This window comes from Erythranthe guttata, chromosome 9, assembly GCF_056151865.1.
Source record: "Erythranthe guttata isolate IM_541 chromosome 9, IM_541, whole genome shotgun sequence".
Taxonomy (NCBI): domain Eukaryota; kingdom Viridiplantae; phylum Streptophyta; class Magnoliopsida; order Lamiales; family Phrymaceae; genus Erythranthe; species Erythranthe guttata.
In genome coordinates this window covers 4,908,275-4,916,894 of record NC_142541.1, presented here as the reverse complement: position 1 = coordinate 4,916,894, position 8,620 = coordinate 4,908,275, and the positions used below count along the sequence as shown (strand labels likewise).

General features: G+C 39.1%; 1 long non-coding RNA gene across 1 annotated transcript; it reads right to left on the bottom strand.

Moving 5' to 3' along the window:
• Positions 1–7,044: 7,044 nt before the first annotated feature.
• On the bottom strand, positions 7,045–8,158 carry LOC148767935 (uncharacterized). Its single transcript, XR_016033560.1, has 4 exons — positions 8,127–8,158; positions 7,914–8,044; positions 7,369–7,533; positions 7,045–7,280 (listed from the first exon to the last, which is right to left on the bottom strand). It is a non-coding gene; the product is annotated as an uncharacterized LOC148767935 (long non-coding RNA).
• Positions 8,159–8,620: the final 462 nt, after the last annotated feature.

Genomic DNA, 8,620 nt, shown 5'->3' with positions numbered 1-8,620 from the left:
ATTTGGTATGAAGAAAAGTAAATTTGGTCACTCTGATTTCTACAATAATTCAAAAGATGGCATGATTCTTTTAATTGTATATGTGGATGATATTGTCATTACAGGGACCGATATTACATGTACTTCATCTCTGAAGTCATTTTTTAACACTCAATTTCACAATAAATATTTGGGAAGGCTAAAGTACTTAGAGAAAATATGTTCTTGACTTGTTAGATGAGACTGGAAAATTTTGTGTGAAATCATGTAGTACACCGATGCTTCCAAATAGACATTCAAACATTATATTAATTATATTAACATTACATGTTATTATATTACAAAAAATAGTTTTCAAATGACAATATAATTAATAACCTAATATCAACACAACATAATTTAATAAATCAAGGGTAAATGGCAAATAGGCCCATGAGAAGGGCACTTAATTAAAAGAGGGACATCAAACTTTTTTGTCTTTCAAATAAATCCAGTCCATTCAAACTTAGTTGCAAATAAGGAAAATCCCTTTATATATATAGTAAAAAGCAGTTTGCCCCCTAAACTAAGGGCCGATTTGAACTTTACCCCCCAAACAAAAAACATTTGCACGTTTTTACCCTAACTCGTTAATTCATTGCACGGTGCCCCATGAACTCAATTTTTCGGTAATTTTGACCGGAAAGTTAAAACATGTCACGTGAGATTTTTTGGGGTAAACTCGTCCATTCTTTTGCATCTTTAATATTAAATACAAATAAATATTAAAAGAAAAAAAGAAAGAAAAGAAAAAAGAAAAAAAGAAAAAAGAAAAAAGAAAAAAAGAAAAACAAAAGGAAAAAAAAGCTTTAATCCCACCTTCCTTCCCAAACAGTAAACCCCATCCCTGACCAAAAAAACTTCAAACGTTAATTTCAAGAAAATCCCAAATTCTCCGGCGACCAACACCGCTCCTCTCTTCACAGATATAGCTTGGTGGGCGAGCCACGCAACATTCTCCGGCGAAAAAACAACAGCAACATCCATCTCTGTAAATTGGTGCATTACATCTCCTCGGCGGCCCAGATTCAACCCCCAAATTCAATTCAAATAAAATGTTTTCTAGTCCTATTTGATGATGTAAGAAATAAATCACCTGGAGTGTTGAAGCTGGGAGAACAAAGTGAGTCACGTACTCACGAGCTAGATAGTCCTGAAAACTTTAACTTACTCAAGGATCCTGCGAATAGAAACACGTAATCTAAGCCGGGGGTTGATCCGGCGGAAACCCCTCCGACGCTCAAGTCAGACGTGCGGATAATCAATAATAGTTGAGAGAATTTTTGTAGAAGTGATTGAATAATAAAAATGTGTACCTTCATTAAATGAATTTAAGTTGTATTTATACTTTATTGATTGAGCCGAGATCAATTTATCGGGCCCAACTTTCTTTGGGTGTGATTGGGCCTTCGTAAGAGTAGCTATTAAGTTGGGCATGTGGCCCAGTAAATATGGGTCTATTGGGCAGGGTCAATAGGCATATCATTAAGCCCCCACTCTCGAATCGATGTGGGAGTGTGTTGGGTGCTAAATACCTAACACGCAAGTGCACGTATCGCAAACAAGTAGTAAAAGTGGACTCGTGAAAGTCGGATGTTGATCCCACAGGGAATACTCAAATTATCTAATCCTAAGTACCAAATTCTAACAATTATGATTTTTATCCAGCCTACGCAAAGTTGTCAAATTTAATCAACTAAATAATTAAACTAATTATGAAAGCAAATTAACACGAGAAAATATCAATAAAAACGGACCTAGGATTTTATCTTCCCCTATGCAAGAATTGCTCACCCAAAACCCCTCAATTATGAAATATATGAATCATGATTATTAACCCGAGACACTAATTTACTCATAACCCGCTGTCGCGTGTATTATGAGTCTATTATTCATAAACGGTTCACTATATGTCTATGCAAACAAATTATGAATAAAGCATTAACTAACAAGTCTCGTAAATGGCTACCTAAGGTGATATCTGTATGTCTACGACACCACATGCAATTGACACACTCATCCGGTGAAAACTACTCGAAGGTTCTTATACTTACCGTCTAATTATCAAAATAGCTCTGTCGAGTCAATCCCAATAATCACAGATAAAGCACATAAATTGATCAAGTTCATGCACTAACAATTATAACAAGTAGAAGAAATAATCATAAAATCATAATTGCATAATCTCAAGAAAACGGGTTCACCATCCCCACATAGGGTTCCAACAAAATCCTAGATTAGAAACTTAGCTACTCATGTTCTCTACGAAAAACATCATAAAAACATAAAAAGAAATAGATTAAGAAAAGATAGATAAAGGAAGAATTGTGATGAAGATTTGTCAATTCTCCGTCTTCGATTTTTCGTTCTCTCGCTCCTCTCGCTCCAAGGTTGTGTCAAAAGTCCCTCTAATTCGTGTTTGGTTTGGGATTAAATAGATGTCCCAACTTGGTAGATGATTTTAGGTTTCCTTGTGTGATTAAAAGTCCAAAATTGTCTCCAGCGTGTGTTGGCACGGCCGCGCGAAAATCAGTGCAATTCTCACACGGCCGCGTGAGAATCGCCGAAACCTTCTGCCCAATTTCTGCATTTGGCACGGCCGTCCCATTTTTAGGTGTAAATTTGGGGCGGCCGTCCCGTCCCAATTTCTTCAGATTTTCGATTATTTCACTTTTGGCCCATATTTTCTCCAAAATTGCAGTTTTGACCCCAAACTTTTACAATTCTTCAATTTATACCTAAAATACAATAAATCAACTTTTTAAGCACCAATTATCGTTAAATCACACCAAAAGCTCAAATAAAAAGGTACGATAAAGTATAAAAATATATACTTAACAGAGTGAATTAGGGAGAGGTGCCGAATCGTGTCGAGAGTAGAATTGTATTTCGATCTTCTTGTTTGTGTCGTTGTCGTAGGGATAATAATAATTGTTTATTATTATTGTGTGGGCCGGAGTGGTGAGCGGATTTATATTTAAAGTGCTTAAATATAAATTTGTGCCTTGTAGTAAGTAATCCTTGTGAATTCGGTAGAGAGGAGTATCAAGATTCACGTCGAATAAATATGGGTTAGTAATCAAATTTATTATTTTATATATATTTGTCTTTTATTTTGCTCCATATACTCCGTTGTAGAAAAGAATATATTCTCTAGGTGAGGAGATCACCAGATAAAATAATTTATATGTCCCAAGCGTGGAAGGCGAAACAGTTGAAAATTATCCTGCGAAAGTCGATTGTAGAGAGCGAGATGACCTTTGGGACCATAGGGAAGGTAATTTGGTCGAGTTCCGGTAAAAAATTGCACCGGAGAAAGAAACCGCGCGTACCGATTGCACGCGATTAGATTTATCTAGAGAAATTGCTGCAGAACCAGTAGACGAAGCCGCGCAGCTCGAGGATGTGAGAGGAGCCGGGCGGCTCGGCTCCGCGCGACGTGGAGCTGCGCGATTTGTGTGTGAGGGTGAAGCCGGGCACGGAGCCCGAAGTGGAGAGAGAATGGTAAAGGTGGGTGGGGTGGGTGGTGGTGGGGCTGATAGGGGTAGGGAGGAGAGAGAGAGAGAGGAGGAGAGGGTAGGTGGGGCTGGTAGGGGTAGGGGTAGGGAGGAGAGAGAGAAAGAGAGAGAGAGAGAGAATGAGAGGGGTAGGGGGGTGGGGCGGCGCGCGTCCCGCGGGGGGCTGAAGCGCGTGGACGCGCGTCCGGCGCGTCTGCTGCGAGAGGGGGCGCGTCTACGGGCGCGTGCGGGCGCGTGGGGGGGCTTTTTTCGGCCGTTTTCGAGGAGCGTCAACGTGCTTCTTCTCCGGGTGATTTTTTGGCATCAAATGTTGGTATTCCTAATATTAGTGATGATGTTGGTACTAGTAGGAGACGTCTTAGGTCTCAATTTGTGGACATTGGGAGTGATAGTGAAGAATCGCTTAAGTCGAGTTCTTCTAATGAGTCCGAGGGATGCGAGGGATCTGAGAGTGATGTAAATCCGGATGGAGATGTGGGAGATGGTGATGACATTCCACGTGAAGATGTCATTATAGACAAAAATAGAGGGAAGAAAATAAAACCACTTAATCTGAAGTTGGTGGATTTTTATACTTCGTTAACCGAATCTCAATTATGTATTCTTCGTTAGCTAGTTGGAGCTCCGAGGAATATTGAGATGCTCTTGCCTAAAAAAGGTGAACGGTTGTATGCACCCTCTGATGGGTTCCTCACCCAATACATTACATATTTGACATGTTCCTCGCAGATTGTGCCTGACTCAACTCTTTTGAAGATATGCGAGGAATTTCGGGTAGGATATAGTCAATTAACTCCGAACGTGATTCTCACGTTCGAAGCGTTTCGACGAAGAATGAGCGAAGTAGGATTACCGATTAGTGTTGAGATGTTCAAGGCATTGTTTACACTACATCGTTCAAGTGATTTACCCTTCTTCTGCACACATCATCGGGTTCCTTACAGATTTTTGAAGGGGATTAAATTGAGGTGGGAAAAATGGAGTACTTTATTTTTTTATGTAAGGGCTCCGACGTCTGATGTTCCCCTTGTTTGGAATCCGGTATGCGAATCTTTTAAGATAATGAAGAATATCAAGAAACGTATTAAGGAGTCGAGGTTGTGTGCTTTGGAGTTCGATCCGATTTGTATTATTCCAAAGGGTCAGGCGCCTACATCGTTGCGTGTAGTCTATGCGTTTTATGCCTATGTGCCTTATTTTGTCTTGTCTCTACTCTTCTATTTTATCCATCTGTGAGTAAATGGTTTTTTTTTTTTTTAGATGGGTGTATTGATTTTGCGGCTCTTCGGAAAAAGGCTACTGGAGGTGCGAAAAAGCAAGCGAGGAGGGATCCCTTGAAGCAATCGAAATCAAGTAGTAGCAAATCGCGCGAAGTGTCCCGCGTGGAGGCCCTGCATGTGAGTGGAGATGATCGTAACCATAGTGTCGAGGGGGATGAGCTGGATTGAGTGGTTAATAATGGGAAGGATGAGTTGGTTGAGATCGAGTATGTGCCTGCACCGAAACGGCCTCGGGTGGATCCTAAGGTTTCTCATGTGCTTCCAGGGGGTGCAGGCAAATGCCTGTTCACGTACGGGGTGAACCGAGAGGGGAAGGATTCCTTTTGGGATACGACCGATCATACTATCGCGCTGAGGAAGACTGAGGGTTTCGTTGGGGAGTACGACCGAAATCGGATGTCGGGTAAAGGTCGTGCTCATATGCTTTCGTTGGCCGGAGGAGAGATGTGTCGGGTAAATATTTGTTTTAAGTTAATATGTTTTCGTTTTAAATTATATGTCTCGATAATCTAATATTATCTGTCTGAATTTTGATATAGCTTATAGCTATATGGAGGTATCTCGTGAAGCAGGAGGAGCAAGTCGAAAAGACCAATGATGAGGAGCGTGCTGGTTGGGAGGCAAGGGAGAAAGAGCTAAAGGCTCAATTGGAGGCAGCGGAATCCAAACTAGATGTGGCCGACACTCTGCTCATTCAGAGGACCGATGAATTGGAGATTAGTAGGAGTGAGACCGAGGCGAGTAAAATTGAACTAATGAAACTAGATCAGTCCTATGACGAGCTGAAGGAGAAGTATGATGCCGAGAAGTTTACGGGGAAGAGGTTTTTGGCTTCCTCAGCTGGAGCCGCTTACAAGGAGTCGGTTATGTTAGGAGGGGAACGTCGCTTTCAGAAGAGTGATATCTGTCGAGCTATGATCGAAGAACGAGCAATAGCTAGGGTTTATGCTCCTTTGGTTAGGACGTGTCGTCAGTACTTACGCAAGGTTGGTGGAATTGACGAGAAGATTATTCGAGGTATGGAGGAGGACATTCCCGATGAGGGAGAGGATATCGATGTCGAGTGTACTGAAATAGCCTCGGATGCGGAAGCGGATGACCGAACTACCGAAGCTACTTCTGCTCGTAAAGTGTAGTTTGGTGTGATGTTATGTTTATTTTCCTTAGAAAATGACTTGGTTTTATTTTTTATGTTTATTAAGTGGATATGTCCACTAGTATTTTTGCAAGCTTCATGACTTTATATTTGTTTGCACCTTGAGACGTTGATTTTACTATCAAAGTTATTGTTCCTTCTTATTTATTTATTTCGCACTGATGTTTTGCATATAGCATTGTTTGAAATGTACTTGATGAGGGGATCAGTTTCTCAAGATTTTTTTTATTTTTATTTTTGGGATCATGCCCTTTGTTTTGGACCTCGTAGGTCGGAATATTGTTTAGACCATAGCAACGTTTTAAACAGGAGGACCCTGTAAATCAACATAGAGAGACTCAGATAATCCAGCTGGCCAGGCTATGTGGATTATCTTAATTTCTCTAAGTGTTTGTAGGGTTGAAGTGATGTGAACCCGTCGTAACGGTTAAGTAGTATATGAACAATAACATTGAGAGTAAAGTAAAAAACTTCATTTAATCATTAATAGGAAATGCGAATTGTCATAAGCCTCCGTGAGGCGAAGGGAAATAACTTGTAAAAAACAAATAAATCGAAATATCTAAAAGTAATCTATGTGACTATAAGACTTTATTCCTCTTCCACGTCTTCCTTGTGCTCATCCGTGCTTGGTGTATGAGTAGTATGTCTACTGTCTTTGGTGTCTCTATGCCTGAAAAGTATTGGGGTAAAAAAAATTCAAGTACTTGTATTGAAGATTTAATAGTTCCATAAGTTGGAGTGATGCGTATTTGGGATCACGTACCTAGGGGTGGAAATCGAACGGATCAGATCGGATTTAGGCCTTTCGGAATATTTCCGATTTTTTTCGGAAGTCAATTAGCCATTCCGATTCCGATTCCGATTTTTTCGGATTTTAAAAATGGATTCCGATTCCGATTTTTTCGGAAAATTCGGAATATTTCATTTTCGGAATTTTCGGAATATTTTCGAAAATTTTCGGAATATTTTCGGAAATTTTCGGAATATTCGGATTTTCCAAAAAAAAAATTTTTTTTCAAAATATATCAATGAATGAATAATATTAATAATAAAAAAAAATACCTACTTCATCATATAGACAGACACACAGTAGAACAATACTAATAACATCAACAACAAACACAAATACCTGCTTTCTTGATGAAATTAAATTATAAAAAAAGAAATAAAGGGAACAAGCATGCCTAGGTTCAAAATACCAACAATACAACACCTAATATACATCCAAACAAAAAAACCGAGAGGACATCCACATAGAATCACTCTCCAATTTTTCTCAATTGTTAACCTTCAATGCATTGATATCTACAATGAAAAAACAATAAAAAATATTAACATTTAGAAATAATTGTAACAAAGTAAAAGTATTATAAAATTGAAGACGAATACATACTCTTTTCTATTGATAAGAGCTTATCGAGGTCTTCTTCAACATCAACTAAAGGACCGCTGCTCAAACCAATCTTGACCACACACTAAAGATGTATCTTAGATCAATTACATTGCTACCAAAATTTTCTCTTGTTCCTCTCCTTGTTCTGCCCTTAAAGCTTAATTCCTTAAATAGTTGCAATAGGTAAATGACAATTAGAGCAGAAGGGATCATAAGTTCCAGACAAGGATCTAAACTCATAAACATCAAATTGAAGGAGCTTATTGGATCTTAAGAGAAAGAAAAAAAAAATCGACCTTCGTAACAGATGAACTTATAAATTGTACTTAGGAAGCATACATCTTAAACTTTCAGCAAATATTTTGAATTATCATATAAGATGTTTTGACATTAATATGTTAGCCACAATCAAGAAGCATCTCAATAGGAGATGTAAGAAAAAACATAAATCATAAGATTATGATACAAATTATGTACTAGAATAAGATATTCATGAAGAAGCACCTCTTACAATTCATAAAATTAATAAATGGGAGACAACTTACCATCTCAAAAAGCCCCTCTAACAGTTCCACTTAAAATGTTGCAATATATAATGAAGGCCTTGACAATTTATCCGGAAACTCAGCAAAGTCTACCAAAGGATTATCCTCCACAATTAATCTGCGGGTTGCCCCTACAAACATTTTGAATTCAAGTTCAAACAAATTCAGTAATAGATATAACAAGTAACATATTTCAATAACAGTATGAAGTACCTCTAGAATGAAGGGATGCAGCTAGTGCTCGGCTGAGAAAATAAGGGGCGACGCGGTTGGTGCTCGGTGGAGACAATAAGGGGCGGTGTGGCTGGTGCTCGGCGGAGAGAATGAGGGTGGTGCTGGTGGTTCTCGACGGCGAGATGAGGGGACGGGCTGGGGCGGTGATGGTAGGAGAAATGAGCGATTTACGGGAGAGAGTAAAGGGCTGGTGCAGCGGCACAACGTGAGAGTGAGAATGAATTAGGGTTTACATCAGTACATGTTTTGAACCTTTTAAATATAAAAATAAATAAAAAATTGACTATATATAATAATTAATAAATGTTAGCGTGTTCTTGGCAAGGCTTGCATCTCTGCACTAGTCTTTTCGCATCTTCATGCATGGTGGGCCAATAGTAACCTTGTCTCAATATTTTGAGAGCTAAGTTTATTCCACTTAAATGATTACCACAAATGCCTTCATGTACTTCCCGAAGCACATAGTCTGCTGC